This window comes from Schistocerca nitens, unplaced genomic scaffold (genome assembly GCF_023898315.1).
Source record: "Schistocerca nitens isolate TAMUIC-IGC-003100 unplaced genomic scaffold, iqSchNite1.1 HiC_scaffold_460, whole genome shotgun sequence".
Taxonomy (NCBI): Eukaryota; Metazoa; Arthropoda; class Insecta; order Orthoptera; family Acrididae; genus Schistocerca; species Schistocerca nitens.
In genome coordinates, this window is record NW_026045993.1 from 347735 (window position 1) to 365035 (window position 17301).

Genomic DNA, 17301 nt, shown 5'->3' on the forward strand with positions numbered 1-17301 from the left:
CGGACTTCGAACATCGTCTGGCGATTAGACGTCACTTTTATAATACGTCTGTATGCGAGATTTCCACACTCCTACACATCCCTAGGTCCACTATTTGACATGTGATAGTGAGGTGGAAACGTGAAGCGCCAAATACAGCACAAAAGCGTACAGGCCGATCTCGTCTGTTGACTGACAGACTGCCGACAGTTGGAGAAGGTCGTAATGTGTAACAAGCAGACATCTATCCAGACGATCACACAGGAATTCCGAACTGCATCAGGATCCACTGTAACTACTATGACAGTTAGGCAGGAGGTGAGAAAACTTGGATTTCACGGTCGAGCGGCTGCTCGTAAGCCACACATCACGCAGGTAAATGCCAAACAAAGCCGCGCTTGCTGTAAGGAGCGTAAACATTGGACGACTGAACAGTGGAAAAACGTTGCGTGGAGTGACGAATCACGGTACACAATGTGGCCAGCCGATGGCAGGTGTGGTTATCGAGAATGTCCAGTGATCGTCATCTGCCAGCGTATGTAGTGCTAACATTAAATTCGGAGGCGGTGGTGTTATCGTGTGGTCGTGTTTTTCATGGAGGGAGCTTGCACCCCTTGTTTTTTGCGTGGTACTATCACAGCACAGGCCTATATTGATATTTTAAGCATCTCATTGCTTCTCACTGTTAGAGAGCAATTCGGTGATGACTATTGCATCTTTCAAAACGATCGAGCACCTGTTCATAATGCAGAGTCTAAGGCGGCAGTAGAAGACAATAACATCCCTGTAACGGACTGTCCTGCACAGAGTCCTGATATGGGTCCTATGGAACACCTTTGGGATGTTTTGGAGCACCGACATCATGCCAGGTATCACCGAAAAACATCGATATCTCTCTTCAGTGCAGCACTCCATGAAGAATGTGCTGCCATTCCCCAAGAAACCTTCCACCACCTGATTGAACGTATGCCTGCGAGTGTGCAAGCTGTCATCGAGGCAAAGGGTGAGCCAACACCATATTATATTCCAGCATTAGTGATGGAGAGGCCACGAACTTGTAAGTTATTTTCAGCCAGGTGTCCCAATACTTTTGATCACATTGTGTATTTTCAAGGTCAAAATGTTACATGAGTCATCTCGCATATATTAAGAGAAAATCAGGCACTCCCTCATACATTACTCACTCACTGTCTTTATCTACAACAAAGCATTTGCACAGCATTACACAGAATGTTACCAGTTTCCTGTATAGTGGTAAAGTCGAAACCAGTTCACAATAATTGTACAAATCGCACCAGTTGTGGAAGTGCACTGTGTCAAGAATGCGAGAGCGCTGGCAGAGATACCAACATTCTGGTACATTCTGAAAATTACGGAGTACACGAGGTCTTGTCCAGGCTGGATTTGAGGGACGTTCATCAGTCTGTTAGTGAAGTACTGGTGCAGGAAAGAGAGAAGAAGGTACCGCGCGTTTAGAGAAAGCTGGTTTCTGGTACCAGAGAGCAGAGAACGGAACAGTCGGCAAAGTGCGATCAGCTACGACAAGAGGCTGCAAATACAGGAGGGTCTGCTCTGCATGGCGACCGCGTCACAAGAGGGCGACTTGAGTGTCCTCTGCTCCACAGGACGCGCCCAGTGGCAACATGTGACCCCTTTCTCAAGCTTCCCAAATGGCTGTGGGGTACATTCAGCAGAGGAATGAAATCGTACCCTGTGAACGGATTTTTCTACATAGAGCCCCATATGCTATGCAGGGTTCTATATCTACATCTACATCTACGTGATTACTCAGCTACTCACAATAAAGTGCCTGGCAGAGGGTTCAATGAATCACCTTCAAGATGTCTCTCTACCGTTCCACTCTCGAATGGTGCGCGGGAAAAACCAGTACTTAAATTTTTCTGTGTGAGCCCTAATTTCTCTTGTTTTATAGTGATGATCATTTCTCCCTATGTAGGTGGGTGCCAACAGAATGTTTTCGTAATCGGAGGAAAAAACTGATGATTGAAATTTCATAAGAAGATCCCATTGCGACGAAAAACATTTTTGTTTTAATGATTCCCACTCCAATTCACATATCATTTCTGTGGCACTATCTCCCCTATTTCGCGATAATATAAAACGAGCAGCCCTTCTTTGAACTTTTCAGGTGTCATCCGTCAGTACCACATGATGGGGATCCCACACCGCTCAGCAATACTCCAGAATAGGGCGGACAAGCGTGGTGTAAGCAGTCTCTTTAGAGGACCTGTTGCGCCTTCTAAGTGTTCTGCCAACGAATCGCAGTCTCTGGTTTGCTCTACCCACAACCTTATCTATGTGTTCGTTCCAATTTAGGTTATTTGTAATTGTAATCCCTAAGCATTTAATTGAATTTGCAGCCTTCAGATTTGTGTGAGTCATCGCGTAATCGAAATTTAGCGGATTTCTTTTAGTACTCACGAGAATAACTTCACAGTTTTGTTTATTCAGTGTCGATTCCCATTTTCCGCACCACACGGATATCTTATCTAAATCATTTTGCAATTCGGTATGGTCATCTGATGACATTGTAAGACAATAAACGATAGCATCTTCTGCAAAGATCCTAAGACGGCTACTCAATTTGTCTCCTATGTCGTTAATTGTTGCTGCTGTGGTCTTCAGTCCTGAGACTGGTTTGATGCAACTCTCCATGCTACTCCATCCTGTGCAAGCTTCTTCATCTCCCAGTACCTACGGCAACCTACATCCTTCTGAATCTGCTTAGTGTATTGATCTCTTGGTCACCATCTCCAATTTTTACCCTCCACGCTGCCCTCCAATGCTAAATTTGTGATACCTTGATGCCTCAAAACATGTCCTACCAACCGATCCCTTCTTCTAGTCGTGCCACAAACTTCTCTTCTCCCCAATCCCGTTCAATACCGCCTCATCAGTTACGTGATATACCCACCTTATCTTCAGCATTCTTCTGTAGCACCTCATTTCGAAAGCTTCTATTCTCTTCTTGTCCAAACTAGTTATCGTCCATGTTTCACTTCCATACATGGCTACACTCCATACAAATACTTTCAGAAACGACTTCCTGACACTTAAATCTATACTCGATGTTAACAAATTTCTCTTCTTCAGAAACGATTTCCTTGCCATTGCCGGTCTACATTTTATATCCTCTCTACTTCGACCGTCATCAGTTATTTTACTCCCTAAATAGCAAAACTCCTTTACTACTTTAAGTGTCTCATTTCCTAATCTAATCCCCACAGCATCACCCGATTTAATTTGACTACATTCCATTATCCTCGTTTTGCTATTGTTGATGTTCATCTTATATCCTCCTTTCAAGACACTGTCCATTCCGTTCAACTGCTCTTCCAAGTCCTTTGCTGTCTCTGACAGAATTACAATGTCATCGGCGAACCGTTAAGTTTTTATTTCTTCTCCATGGATTTTAATACTTACTCCGAATTTTTCTTTTGTTTCCTTTACTGCTTGCTCAATATACAGATTGAATAACATCGGGGAGAGGCTACAACCCTGTCTCACTCCATTCCCAACCACTGCTTCCCTTTGATGCCCCTCGACTCTTATAACTGCCATCTGGTTTCTGAACAAATTGTAAATAGCCTTTCACTCCTTGTATTTTACCCCTGCCACCTTGCCGGCCGAAGTGGCCGTGCGGTTAAAGGCGCTGCAGTCTGGAACCGCAAGACCGCTACGGTCGCAGGTTCGATTCCTGCCTCGGGCATGGATGTTTGTGATGTCCTTAGGTTAGTTAGGTTTAACTAGTTCTAAGTTCTAGGGGACTAATGACCTCAGCAGTTGAGTCCCATAGTGCTTAGAGCCATTTGAACACCCTGCCACCTTCAGAATTTGAAAGAGGGTATTCCAGTTAACGTTGTCAAAAGTTTTCTCTAAGTCTACAAATGCTAGAAACATAGGTTTGCCTTTTCTTAATCTTTCTTCTAAGATAAGTCGTAAGGTTAGTATTGCCTCACGTGTTCCAACATTTCTACGGAATCGAAACGGATCTTCCCCGAGGTCCGCTTCTACCAGTTTTTCCATTCGTCTGTAAAGAATTCGCGTTAGTATTTTGCAGCTGTGACTTATTAAACTGATAGTTCGGTAATTTTCACATCTGTCATCACCTGCTTTCTTTGGGATTGGAATTATTGTATTCTTCTTGAAGTCTGTGGGTATTTCGCCTGTCTCATACATCTTGCTCACCAGATGGTAGAGTTTTGTCATGACTGGCTCTCCCAAGGCCATCAGTAGTTCTAATGGAATGTTGTCTACTCCCGGGGCCTTGTTTCGACTCAGGTCTTTCAGTGCTCTGTCAAACTCTTCACGCAGTATCTTATCTCCCATTTCATCTTCATCTACATCCTCTTCCATTTCCATAATATTGTCCTCAAGTACATCGCCCTTGTATAAACCCTCTATATACTCCTTCCACCTTTCTGCCTTCCCTTCTTTGCTTAGAACTGGGCTGCCATCTGAGCTCTTGATATTCATACAAGTGGTTCTCTTCTCTCCAAAGGTCTCTTTAATTTTCCTGTAGGCAGTATCTATCTTACCCCTAGTGAGACAAGCCTCTACATCCTTACATTTGTCCTCTAGCCATCCCTGCTTAGCCATTTTGCACTTCCTGTCGATCTCATTTTTGAGACGTTTGTATTCATTTTTGCCTGCTTAATTTACTGCATTTTTATATTTTCTCCTTTCATCAATTAAATTCAATATTTCTTCTGTTACCCAAGGATTTCTATTAGCGCTCGTCTTTTTACCTACTTGATCGTCTGCTGCCTTCACTACTTCATCCCTCAGAGCTACCCATTCTTCTTCTACTGTATTTCTTTCCCCCATTCCTGTCAATTGTTCCCTTATGCTCTCCCTAAAACTCTCTACAACCTCTGGTTCTTTCAGTTTATCCAGGTCCCATCTCCTTAAATTCCCACCTTTTTACAGTTTCTTCAGTTTCAATCTGAAGTTCATAACCAATGGATTGTGGTCAGTATCCACATCTGCCCCTGGAAATGTCTTACAATTTAAAACCTGGTTCCTAAATCTCTGTCTTACCATTATATAATCTATCTGATACCTTTTAGTATCTCCAGGATTCTTCCAGGTATACAACCTTCTTTTATGATTCTTGAACCAAGTGTTAGCTATGATTAAGTTATGCTCTGTGCAAAATTCTACAAGGCGGCTTCCTCTTTCATTTCTTCCCCCCAATCCATATTCACCTACTATGTTTCCTTCTCTCCCTTTTCCTACTGACGAATTCCAGTCACCCATGACTATTAAATTTTCGTCTCCTTTCACTACCTGAATAATTTCTTTTATCTCGTCATACATTTCATCAATTTCTTCATCATCTGCAGAACTAGTTGGCATATAAACTTGTACTACTGTAGTAGGCATGGGCTTTGTGTCTATCTTGGCCACAATAATGCGTTCACTATGCTGTTTGTAGTAGCTAACCTGCACTCCTATTTTTTTTGTTCATTATTAAACCTACTCCTGCATTATCCCGATTTGATTTTGTATTTATAACCCTGTAATCACCTGACCAAAAGTCTTGTTCCTCCTGCCACCGAACTTCACTAATTCCAGAATGAGATTTTCACTCTGCAGCGGAGTGTGCGCTGATATGAAACTTCCTGGCAGATTAAAACTGTGTGCCCGACCGAGACTCGAACTCGGGACCTTTGCCTTTCGCGGGCAAGTGCACTTGCCCGCGAAAGGCAAAGGTCCCGAGTTCGAGTCTCGGTCGGGCACACAGTTTTAATCTGCCAGGAAGTTTCACTAATTCCCTCTATATCTAACTTTAACCTATCCATTTCCCTTTTTAAATTTTCTAACCTACCTGCCCGATTAAGGGATCTGACATTCCACGCTCCGATCCGTAGAATGCCAGTTTTCTTTCTCCTGATAACGACGTCCTCTTGAGTAGTCCCCGCCCGGAGATCCGAATGGGGGACTATTTTACCTCCGGAATATTTTACCCAAGAGGACTCCATCATCATTTAATCATACAGTAAATCTGCATGTCCTCGGGAAAAATTACGGCCGTAGTTTCCCCTTGCTTTCAGCCGTTCGCAGTACCAGCACAGCAAGACCGTTTTGGTTAATGTTACAAGGCCAGATCAGTCAATCATCCAGACTGTTGCCCCTGCAACTACTGAAAAGGCTGCTGCCCCTCTTCAGGTACCACATGTTTGTCTGGCCTCTCAACAGATACCCCTCCGTTGTGGTTGCACCTATGGTACGGCCATCTGTATCGCCGGGGCACGCAAGCCTCCCCACCAACGGCAAGGTCCATGGTTCATGGGGGAAGATGTCGTTAATACAGATCAGAAACAATAGAGTGCCTATAACACTTCCTTGGGGAACGCCGGATATTACTTCTGTTTTACTCGATGTCTTTCCGTCTGTTACTACAAACTGTGACCTTTCTGACAGGAAATCTCGAATCAAGTCGCACAACTCAGGAGATATTCCATAGGCATGGTTGGAAGAAGCTTGTGAGGAACGGTGTCGAAAGCCTTCTGAAAATCTAAAAATAGGAATCCCCCGTCGACAGCACAGTTTCTAAGTATTATTACAATTTGTGTATTGACTAACAGTACGAGACTCTGGCTTCCAATTCATTCTGTGAAAACTGCACGTCAATATCACATCCCATTTCCATAATATTTGCAGTGCAAGTTTGAGATGGTTCACCCTGCAGTCGCCATACAGAGCACCACAACATACAAATCAAGAGAAGAAAATGGTTTCAAGCCCTTGACATGTAGGCCACACAGTATTATATGTGTGTTGTCGGAGTATTATCAGCTTGTTTTGTCATCACGTTTAATAGGGGCTACAAGTCTGGGGAGGTTGAAATACATAGAGAAGGGAATGCTAGAGAAAGGGGCAGATGGGGATGGATGGAGATAAAGAGGGATGGAAAGAGAGATGGAGCACCAAGAGATGAATAATGAGAGCTTTATAGCGTAAACTCACGAATCCAGTCACAGATGATACTCCACAGGTATGTAATTTTATTAGAAGCTGGTTGTGAGGAACGGTGTCAAAAGCTATCTGTAGGCCTAGAATTATGGAATCAACTACAGGTCCTCTGTCGATAGCAGTAATTACTTTGTGTGGACAAAAAGCCAGTAGGTTTCCATAAGAAAGATATTTCCTGACTCAGTGTTGTCCATGTGCCGATGATTCAAGGTACTTTATAAAGTTGGATCAGCCTGTATATTCCAAAATCTTACTGACTATAATGTCTGTGATATGGGTGTACAGTTTAGAGGATCAGTTGTATGTCACTGTTCCCACAATTTCACTTGCAAACCTGTATGGCACATATATTGCATACATCTCTGCCTGCACACTGTCTTCATCCATCTCCTCCTCACCCCTCTGTCTGTCTGTCCAGTCCTATGCCCTCATCATTTTCCATCTTACAACTACTCACCTACACTATCCATCTGGCTCCTGCAACCCCTGTCTCAGTTCATCTCATTCTCCCTCTACCTCTGATTATCTCCTCTATTTTCTCTCTCTACATTTCCTCCTCCTCCCTCTCACTCTGTCCATCTTCTCCATCCCCTCTCTCCATTTTCTCCTTTCCCTTTTCTCACTGTCCACATCCTCCTCCCCACTTTGTCCATAGCCTTTCCATCACTCTCCCTCTCCATCTCTTCCTGCCTCCAATCTGTTATTCCATCTAAATCTGCCCCCTCTATATATCCATTTCCTCTTGCACCCTCTCCCTTTGCATCTCCCATCCTTCCCTATCCACTTCCTCCTGGCCTCTTTCACTTATCAATCTCCTCCTGCCACCGTTTCTCTTTCCATTATCTCCTACACCTCTCTACCTTTCTGTCCTCCTCTTCTCCAAACCCATCTCTTCTTCACTGACCTCTGTGGCCGAGCGGTTCTAGGCGCTTCAGTCTGGAACCATGCAGCTGATACAGTCGCAGGTTCGAATCATGCCTTGGGCATTGATGGGTGTGATGTTCTTAGGTTAGTTAGGTTTAAGTAGTGCTAAGTCTACAGGACTGATAACCAGATATTAAGTCCCATAGTGCTTAGAGCCATTTTGAACCATCTATTCTTCCCTACATTTTTTCCTCTCCTCCTGCCCATCTCTCCTACCCATCTCCTCCTATCCCCCACTCATCTACCCCAGCCACCTCTCCTAATTCATCTTCTACTCCCGGCCACTCAGTGTTCACCTCCTCCCACTCCCATCTCTCTTTATGTCTTCTCCTACTCCTTCTCTCTCGGTCCATCGCCTCCTATCATCTCCCCCTACCTCCACTTACCGTCCATCATTTCCTGGTCCCTCCCTCAGTCCATCCCCTCCTCTATCCATTTACAAATTCCCCAGCCATGCCCACCCACATATGTAGCCATTACTAAACATGTCGATAAAGCAGGCTGATAATATTCCCACAACAAACATATTGTGGATTGCAGCTTACACATCAGGGACTTGAAACCAATCAGTGCCCCTGATGTCATGCAAAGAAAATCGATAAACCAGGTCAGTTCTACTTGATCCCAACACGCTGTTGTTCAGTACAGCCTACCCACTGTAAAACCATTTTGTACAGTCGATTAGTAGGCATCACAGCAAAGCAGGTTCCTAAGACCAGCCACCTCTATATGAACACAACATGCCTATTATATGGAGCAGCTGATATGGCATGAGCTGTCAAAATACGATATGGTCCATATTCCCACTCCTATCGACCTGGAAGGCTACAAGACAAGCAGTGATGATGCTCATACAGTCATGTAGTTTGTTTGTTTCTCATATTTCGGTGAAATGGGTCCAGGGGTTTAATGGGAGGTCATAAGCAAACACTACGAGAACAAAAGCATCCGGACTCCCCCACAACAAAAGCATCCGGAGACCCCCATAAACATAAGTTTTTCATATTAGGTGCATTGTTTGCTACCTACTGCCAGGAACTCCATATGACCGACATCTGCAGTCATTCGTCACCGTGAGACAGTAGAATGGGGCGCTCTGCGAAACTCACAGACTTCGAATGTGGCCCGGTCATTAGGTGTCACTTGTGTCATACGTCTGCACGCGAGATTTCCACAATCCTAAATATCACTAGGTCCACTATTTCCAATGTGATACAGCACAAAAGCGTACAGGCCGATCTCGTCTGTTGACTGACAGAGAGCGCCTACAGTTGAAGAGGGTCGTAATCTGCCCAGACCATCATACAGGAATTCCAAACTGCAATAGAATCCACGGCAAGTACTATGACTTAGGTGGGCGGTGAGAAAACCTGGGTCTCGTGGGCGAGCGGCTGCTCATAAGCCAAGAATCACGCTCGCAAAACTGTACGAGGTTAAAGCACGATTTCTATTTATCTTGTTGTTACTGGTCTGTTGAATCTAATAAAACATGACCCAGGCGTGTATCTGCATTGGAACGTCCAGAGAAGGAAAGGTTGTTATACAAGTAAATTTGTTTACTTTTCATTAAGAATGTAGAAACGTTTATGTCATTGTTGGTTACCATTAGTGAGTTGTTTCAGTCGTTCCCTAACCTTCAAACGAGTTAGTTTCCTGTACTGTTCAGTCAAAGAACACAATAAGAACAGTGTATTTAAGTAAAACCTTATAGTAATTTTTGTAGTTCGTAGATTATTTCTGAAATAGGGATGCCTTTCAAATTTACGACGTATGAATACGCCGATATAGTGTTTATTTATGGAAAATGTGATGGCAATGCTATGGCTGAAATTAACGAATATCGCAGACGTTATCCATCTCGGAGGATTCCGAATGGACGAATCATTAGTGGAGTATTTAGAATGCTACGGGAGACAGGTACTCTACCTAGCGTTCATAATTACTACGAGAGCTCGACACGTGAAGACAATGATGAAGATATTATGGATGCTGTTCAAGGTAGCCTGTGTACGGTACACGGCGTATCTCTCAATGACTAGGCATTTCACAATGTAAGGTATGGTGTAGACTGAAGTACAATAATGTGTGTCTCTACCATAAACAGAAAGTGCATCATTTACATCCGGGAGATGCTGCCCTTCGCTTGGAGTTTTGCAACTGGTTAAAAACTAATCGACAGTTACACAAATACGTTTTATTTATTGATGAGGCACTGTTTACTCGAGATAGTATAAATTTTTTTTTTAACGAGTACGTATGGTCTGAAGGAAACCCACAAGCAACAGTGCAGCGCAATTTCCAGCAGAGATTCAGCATAAATTTGATGTCTGGTATAATCAACACACACTTTATTGGACCATTCATTTTCCCAGGACGTCTAACTGGCATGTCGTACTTACAATTCCTTCAAGAAGAAATACCCCACTGGCTCGAAGATATTCCGCTTGCTACGCGATTGCAAATGTAGTTTCAATATGACGGCGCGCCTCCACATTTCACCAGCGCAGATACTGCACATTTAAATGAACATTTTCCGCAGGAATGGGTTGGTCGTGGTGCTACACGTCAGTGGCCACCCAGATTGCGCGATTTAACACCAATGGATTTTTGTTTATGGGGATGGATGAAAGGCATAGAGTATGAGGACAAAGTAAATACATGTGAAGTGTTATTTGGTCGCATTATGAATGCAATAGACGAAATTAAGAACAACCCTGTGAAACTGAAACGAGCAACAAAATCTGTTCATACACGTGGAGCTAAATGCACTCAACTCGGTGGAGACGTTTTTGAACATTTATTGTGATTGTGGTTGTATTGCGAAATTGTATGTACTTTTTACAAGTTTCTTAACAGTGAACTTCGTTTTTTTTCGGTTTAATACGAAGTCACGTGTGCTGTGGTATAAATAAAAGCAGATTATGTGACACATTCATACAGTTGCAGTTAACGCTTTTACCACAATTTTTCCAAAATTAAATTCTCTACAACGTCTGTTGAAAACTTTCTGCAATTGTCTGGAATTTAAAAAAAAGAACAAATTGGGCCAAGTAGTTAACAAATTTAAAATTTTACGAAATTACGCCTTTACTTCTGTGGATATTCCGGAAAACTATTGCAGATACACGCCTGGGACACGTTTTATTAGATTCATCAGACCAATAACAACAAAATAAATGGGAATCGTGCTTTACTTTAACCTCATACAGTTTTGCGATATCTTCATATTTGCGAAGTTGCTAAATTTCAGGCAAAATTTTTACTAGCCGTAACTCCGCAACCAAACATTTTCATGTCTTTGTGAATCACCCTGTGTATTAGGACTGTACAGTATTCCAGCAGATCTTTACTGCTTCTACTGTCGGATCTGACAAGTTTGCATCGAAAGTAGCATGCGCTCGGGAACCTGTTTCTGCGGCACACAACATGTAACAGTAGTTAGTGTGGCCAGTGGCGCCATTACGTAGACTGTGCTGTAGCAATGAGTAGCTGCCGAAATGAGTAGATGACGTGAACCGATACCGGAATGCATATCAAGAGCTATTGCGCTAGAGGTCGTAGAAACATTAGAGAAAATTCCAGAATGGAAGGTAGGAGACGAGGTACTGGCAGAAGTAAAGCTGTGAGTACCGGGGGTGAGTCGTGCTTCGGTAGCTCAGTTGGTAGAGCACTTGCCCGCGAAAGGCAAAGGTCCCGAGTTCGAGTCTCGGTCGGGCACACAGTTTTAATCTGCCAGGAAGTTTCATTTGAGAAAATTGTATTAAAACTCGGTTCTACCTGTAGCTACTTTCGTTTTCACAGATACCGATTTTAAGGAGGGTACCATTGAGGATAGGAGATCGTCACGTCGAGGAAAGTGATACGCACAGCACACCGCACAGTGCTGGAGGAAGCATAGAGAGACTTACCAGATGTGTGAGCTCTGCTCTGTGCCGCTGCAGCCAGTGTAGTGGGCTGTCGTGAAGACAGCCTTTTATCCATATCTTGGCCACTGCTGGACTGGGTTGACACGTCCCACCTACTCTGTCCGCAGCCTGCCCTCTGCTCCAGAACCCCTCCCCCTCTCACCCACCCTCCCTCAAGCGTCGTCAAACTTTCCTGACGTCCGACATTGGAAGTATTCTTGCGCAACGCCTCGCAGCACTGACCTCAAGGGCACGAGATAATTATGGCAACCGCTCTGCTGCTCATTCTGACCTCGCGGCATCTTCCAAAACGACTCCGTGTTAGCCAGGTACCTGCTCACTGCAGGGTGCTCACGTCAGAGCCCGTTCCAGTCCATCCCCTGAGAAGCACGCCCTGGAGATGCAATGGTTCAAATGGCTGTGAGCACTATGGGCTTAACTTCTGAGGTCATCAGTACCCTAGAACATAGAACTACTTAAACCTAACTGACATAAGGACATCACACACACCCATGCCCCAGGCAGGATTCGAACCTGGGGATGTAAATACCGTCAACTTGCGTGTACCCTTGACAGTGGCCTCCATTCGGCGGCGAAGAAAGTTCGCGGATTTCGTATGATCTGCACCAAATGATGACTACATCTGTAGAGTTACTTGTCGGGGGTGATCTGCGATCACACACTGTCCCAAGAACTCGCAGACACGCATTTCTATGGGACTAAGATCGATTGATTTAGTGACACCATTAATATGTGATTGGGTTCAAGAGCGTTCGTCCAAAGAGGGAACTATCTGTTAATTTCTGTCAACACACCTGTTGTAATCTATACAAACGGGAGTGTCTAGAGCACGCTCATCAGGAAGTGGAGAAGTAAGTGGTAAGGTGGTAGATTAGTAAGCAGGGCACATGGGCTTCTGGAGTGGAATGCTCACCCCATTTGAGGATAGAAAAAATTATTTTCACCACATTAATTAAAACAGAGCACTGGTAACAACACAATGAGTAATTAGTATTTGAAAATTGCGATGCTCTACACCGATTATTCAATTGTATGAAAGCAATGAGAGTACTTAAGAAAATTTTTTTAAAGAAAAACAGCCTTATGGGCGCAACATTAAATTAATAAAAGATTACTTTACACAAATGTAACCGTATCATAACTACAGATCTGAGCTCACTAATCACTTGTGAATATGAAAAATTACAATTTGTAAAAGCTATTTCGTTTCTAAACAAATAGTCAAATAGCAAGGTCTCATAAATACGTGAATTAACTATTATGGAAAACATTCGGCAATATGATGTTACAATAGCCTGAAAGATCTATACAGCAATCAGCACCCCCTCGACGTTTGGCGTTCACATCGGCCGCGCGTCTGAATTCCGTGCTCGAGAGCTCAAGTGACACCAACACGCAGGAGGGCCTGCGCAAACCAATAATGGCTTCTAGAATACACAGACCCAGTACTAATACACAGTTCACTAAAATATAAAACCAACAGCCGAGTACTGGGTAGTGCCAATTGCAGGAAGAGATGTTAAACATTATAGTGTGTCAATCGCAGTTACTGTTAAAGTGATAGTTCATTACAAAATCTCCAATGGCGTCAAATTTCGCTTGATAAATTTATAAATCACAACTAGTTCAAGGTGATAATGATCAAACAATCCGCACACATCCTTAAAAAGCAAAGCACCATTTGACGATGCAAAGTCGTTACTATTACAGTTGCCAGCGACAATTAAGTTGGCAATTCCAGTTTAAATTGGCGGCTCAAGTATTATACAGAGAATAAGTGACTCATAAAATTGACCACTTAACGTATTAACAATAATAGTAATAAAACGAATCGCCGAATATCGGCCACACTTGTAAAGCAACAGAACCAGGGCACAGTGCAGTTAGATGGACTTGCAATACCAAGTATCCCGGACCCACATCCAAGTGGTTGAAGGAATGACTAGCGGAAATCAAAGAGGCTACACGGAGCAATGACATCCAAAAGTTCTACAACTAATGGCTCACCATTTACAGTTTGTCCAGGAGCTCGCCGTTAACTTGAACCCCGGGGAAAATTCCCGCGCTCTCCTTAGGATTCCAGACAGACCCGGCTCTCGAACAGAGCCCGTGTTGGCCGGTGACTGCTCCGCCAGACCCAGGCGCCGGAGTGTCAACACGGTGCGTCCCCGCAGTACACGGAGCGCCGGCCGGCTGCTCGCGGCGCCCCGCGCGCTGCCTCCTTCCCCCTGTCACTGCCTCCTTCCCCCTCTCACCGCCTCCTCTCCTCCAGAGCCGCGGCCGTCCTAATTAGAGGACGCTGGCCAACCTGGACGCCGCAAAGAGCGTAACTTCGACAGAGAAACCACCCTGCCAAGAGCATCGCAGGCAGCAAATCACGGCTCAGTAACGGCAACAACTGGACACCGAGAATGTACAGTCTTAGACATAAAAACTGGCCGCCGGCCGGCCGCCACCGAGACTAAGTCCGAGTCGTTCACTTAAGGTGGCCAATAAAACTGACCGCCCCTGACAACTCTAAGTCCGGCCATCTGCACAATCTGGCAACACCGTAAGATGCGGAAGTGTTAGGAGGAAGTGTTGTCTACTTCCGATGTGTGCTTGCACTGTGTGAGCCCGTGGTCTAGCGGTAATAGTCGCGCGTTCTAAACTGATAGTCGCCTGTTCGCGTCCACCTATATGTATATTTTTTTTTTACTACATTTCGGCCCTCGTATAAAGTTATGAGTCTGAACATCAAAGATAATTCGCTTGACATTCTACCCACCAGCAATAACAAGTATTCCAGAAACAATTCCGCAGGACAGCTCGTGGCTGCGTCGCGATCATAACAGCTTACGCTCGAGCGTTTCCTCGCGCTGCAGCGGCTACCGGCCACCGGCCAGACGCCACCCACCGCCTGAAATCCGGCGCCGCTCATGTGAACGCGGCGCGACGCTGTCAGTATACGTTTTAACTGTCATTTTCGAATTTGAAGTTCTAGTTATCATTTTGCAGTTAAGCATTGCATTTTGCATACTTGAAAATCATGAACTACGGTTAAGCATTGTAAAATTGAGTCGCAAGTGGAAGAAGGTGTAACATCTGCAACACAACGTTTACTTTTGGTATAACAGAGGGGTGAATGCAGAGGAGGCAACTAGAAAGATTTGAACTGTGTGTGGAGCGAGTGCTTTTGGGAAAAATACGCCAGAAAAAGATATTCTTGTTTCAACAAAGATCGTTCTGGCATGAATGATTTTCCACATTAAGGAAGTCTCGACTACTGATACATGTGATAGATTACCATTTCACCATCATGCGACATTTGCAATCAACAGGCAAAGTTCAGAAGTCTGGCGTAGGAGTACTGCATGCTCTAATTCGAAACAACAAAAATCATGGAGTGACTATTATTGAACGTCATCAGGTCGCTCATTGAGCATTCGTATGCAGTACTGTTGTTGGTGACGTGTTATGATGCCTTTATCGTTAACTTCCTGAGAAGAAATGAAAGGCTGAGCCAACCAAAAGACGTAAACTCGAGCAAAGAGTAGTGTGAACATAATATTTTACATCTGATAGCTCCAAAAGTGTGTTTTGGGCTACGAATTCTGCCCCACGGGGTGTGTGCAACACAGCTGGAATTTGTTGCCAACAACTAAGACACCTTTTGGTGGCAGTGTAAGGAAAAAGAGCAACAAAACTACATCACCTGTGCTACTGCACGATGACGCACTCTGTTGATTTGAGAAACAAAACTGTCCAGGAGATTGATAGTAAAGCCGTCTCAGGCATTTTTATTGATAGGGAAGTCCTCTCTCAAGCACATGTCCCTCTCGTCATATATTCGTAAAAATTTACCTTTCCCGCTCTTGATCGATCAACCGTCAAGGCAATTCATTTCTAGACGAAAATACTCTTAAAACTACACTGGTTTAATGACATCGTTAGAACTAGTGGGTTTCTACGGGCGTAGAATTTGTAAACAATATTAGCATTGTCAGATTGTTTTAGATATCGTGAAAGAAAATTGTGCTCCTGATTAATTTCTCTTTGGCGGTTACTGATGCGTTTAGTAAACTAATGGAAAATTTAATTAAAATATTCACTGTACTAATACAAATTAAATTCAGCTTACTACAGTAACAACACGACGGCAGTCTATCTTAATAAAACATTAAGTGTCTATAAGACGATTGATCCTATTTTAACGCGAATTAGTAGGATATTACCGACTTTTGACATCGAAAAGATCTGTATTTACTTCATTTCGTGTATCATTTGCAAGTATTATGAAAATGTGTCATTTCATAGATAAAATTATGTATTCACAACAACAAAAAATATGTAGGTAGAAAACAAAAGTGGCATTATGAATTTGGCAGTACCGTAAGGTTTTAGTTCTGACACTAACAAGGGGAGGCCGCCAATTGTGAAATTCAGATTCGATTCATACTGCGCATAATAAAAGCTCATGGCCAGAGGTGTGATGTGGCAAAGCACCAAGATGCACTTCTCAGCCGTTGTCGAGAAAATCGACAGTTAATAGAAACCGTTGCGGTGAAATACTCTCTACGATGTATAACTTCCTATAGCGTCGTGGTGCAGCGGGAAGTGCTTGGGCTCGTAAGTCAAAGGTCGCCGGATCGAATCTCGCGCCATGGCGCGAGATTTGATCCGGCGACCTTTGGATTACGAACCCGAGCGCTTACCGCTGCGCCACGACGCTGTAGGAAGTTACATATCGTACAGAGTATTTCACGTCAACGGTTTCTTTTAACTGTCGATTTTCTCGACAACGGCTGAGAAGTGCATCTTGGTGCTTTGCCACATCACACCTCTGGCCATGAGCTTTTATTATGCGCAGTATGAATCGAATCTGAATTTCACAATTGGCGGCCTCCCCTTGTAAGGGTTCCTGAAAATAGCAAGACCAATTTTGCTCGAGCGTTGTCTTACGATTCTCTTATTGAGTTTGTATCTGCCTGCTTGTAGCTCTGCTACAAAAGAATTAAAAATCTGGCTTTCAGCGAGTCTCGAAAGGCGGACGAAAGCAGCTTGCACCTGGTAGCCAAGCATGTTACCTCAGAACTGGTTTTTTCCTAAAGTGGGAAGAGATCCTTTTGAGGTTCAATTGTTGGCAAATGTCAGTCAGACATGTGCCGTTGGTCTAAACGTTTCGGTGTGTTGAATTTGTACCAATGATTTTTCTACAGGTTTTTTCTGTCCCAAATAGAGAGTTGAAGTCTCCCATTAGTATTTTCACGTCATCTTGATGAATTTTGCTCATAGTATTTTGAGTGTGTTCCAGAATTTTTCGACATTTTCGGTGTTTTTCTTATTTTCGATGTTGGTGGGGACATGTGCATTGATGAGTTTATATTTTTTACCGGGGTTCTTAATGGGCATAGTCATAAGTCGGTTGTTGATTGGCAGGCCGCGGTGGCCGAGCGGTTCTAGGCGCTTCAGTCCGGAACCGCGCGACTGCTAC

At 43.8% G+C, this 17301-nt stretch overlaps 1 protein-coding gene across 3 annotated transcripts in view; it reads right to left on the reverse strand.

The window, feature by feature from the left end:
• The window catches only part of LOC126232151 (ankyrin repeat domain-containing protein 65-like), a 54359-nt gene extending 40388 nt beyond the window's left edge, over nucleotides 1–13971 (reverse strand). For 2 of the 3 annotated variants that reach the window (XM_049942457.1, XM_049942455.1), the window contains exon 1: nucleotides 11811–11894. The gene's annotated coding sequence lies outside the window, so the exon portion shown is untranslated. Of the gene's footprint in view, nucleotides 1–11810; nucleotides 11895–13835 lie in introns of those variants that run through there. The other variant, XM_049942456.1, reaches the window with a different exon arrangement.
• Between the last annotated feature and the right edge of the window lie 3330 nt (nucleotides 13972–17301).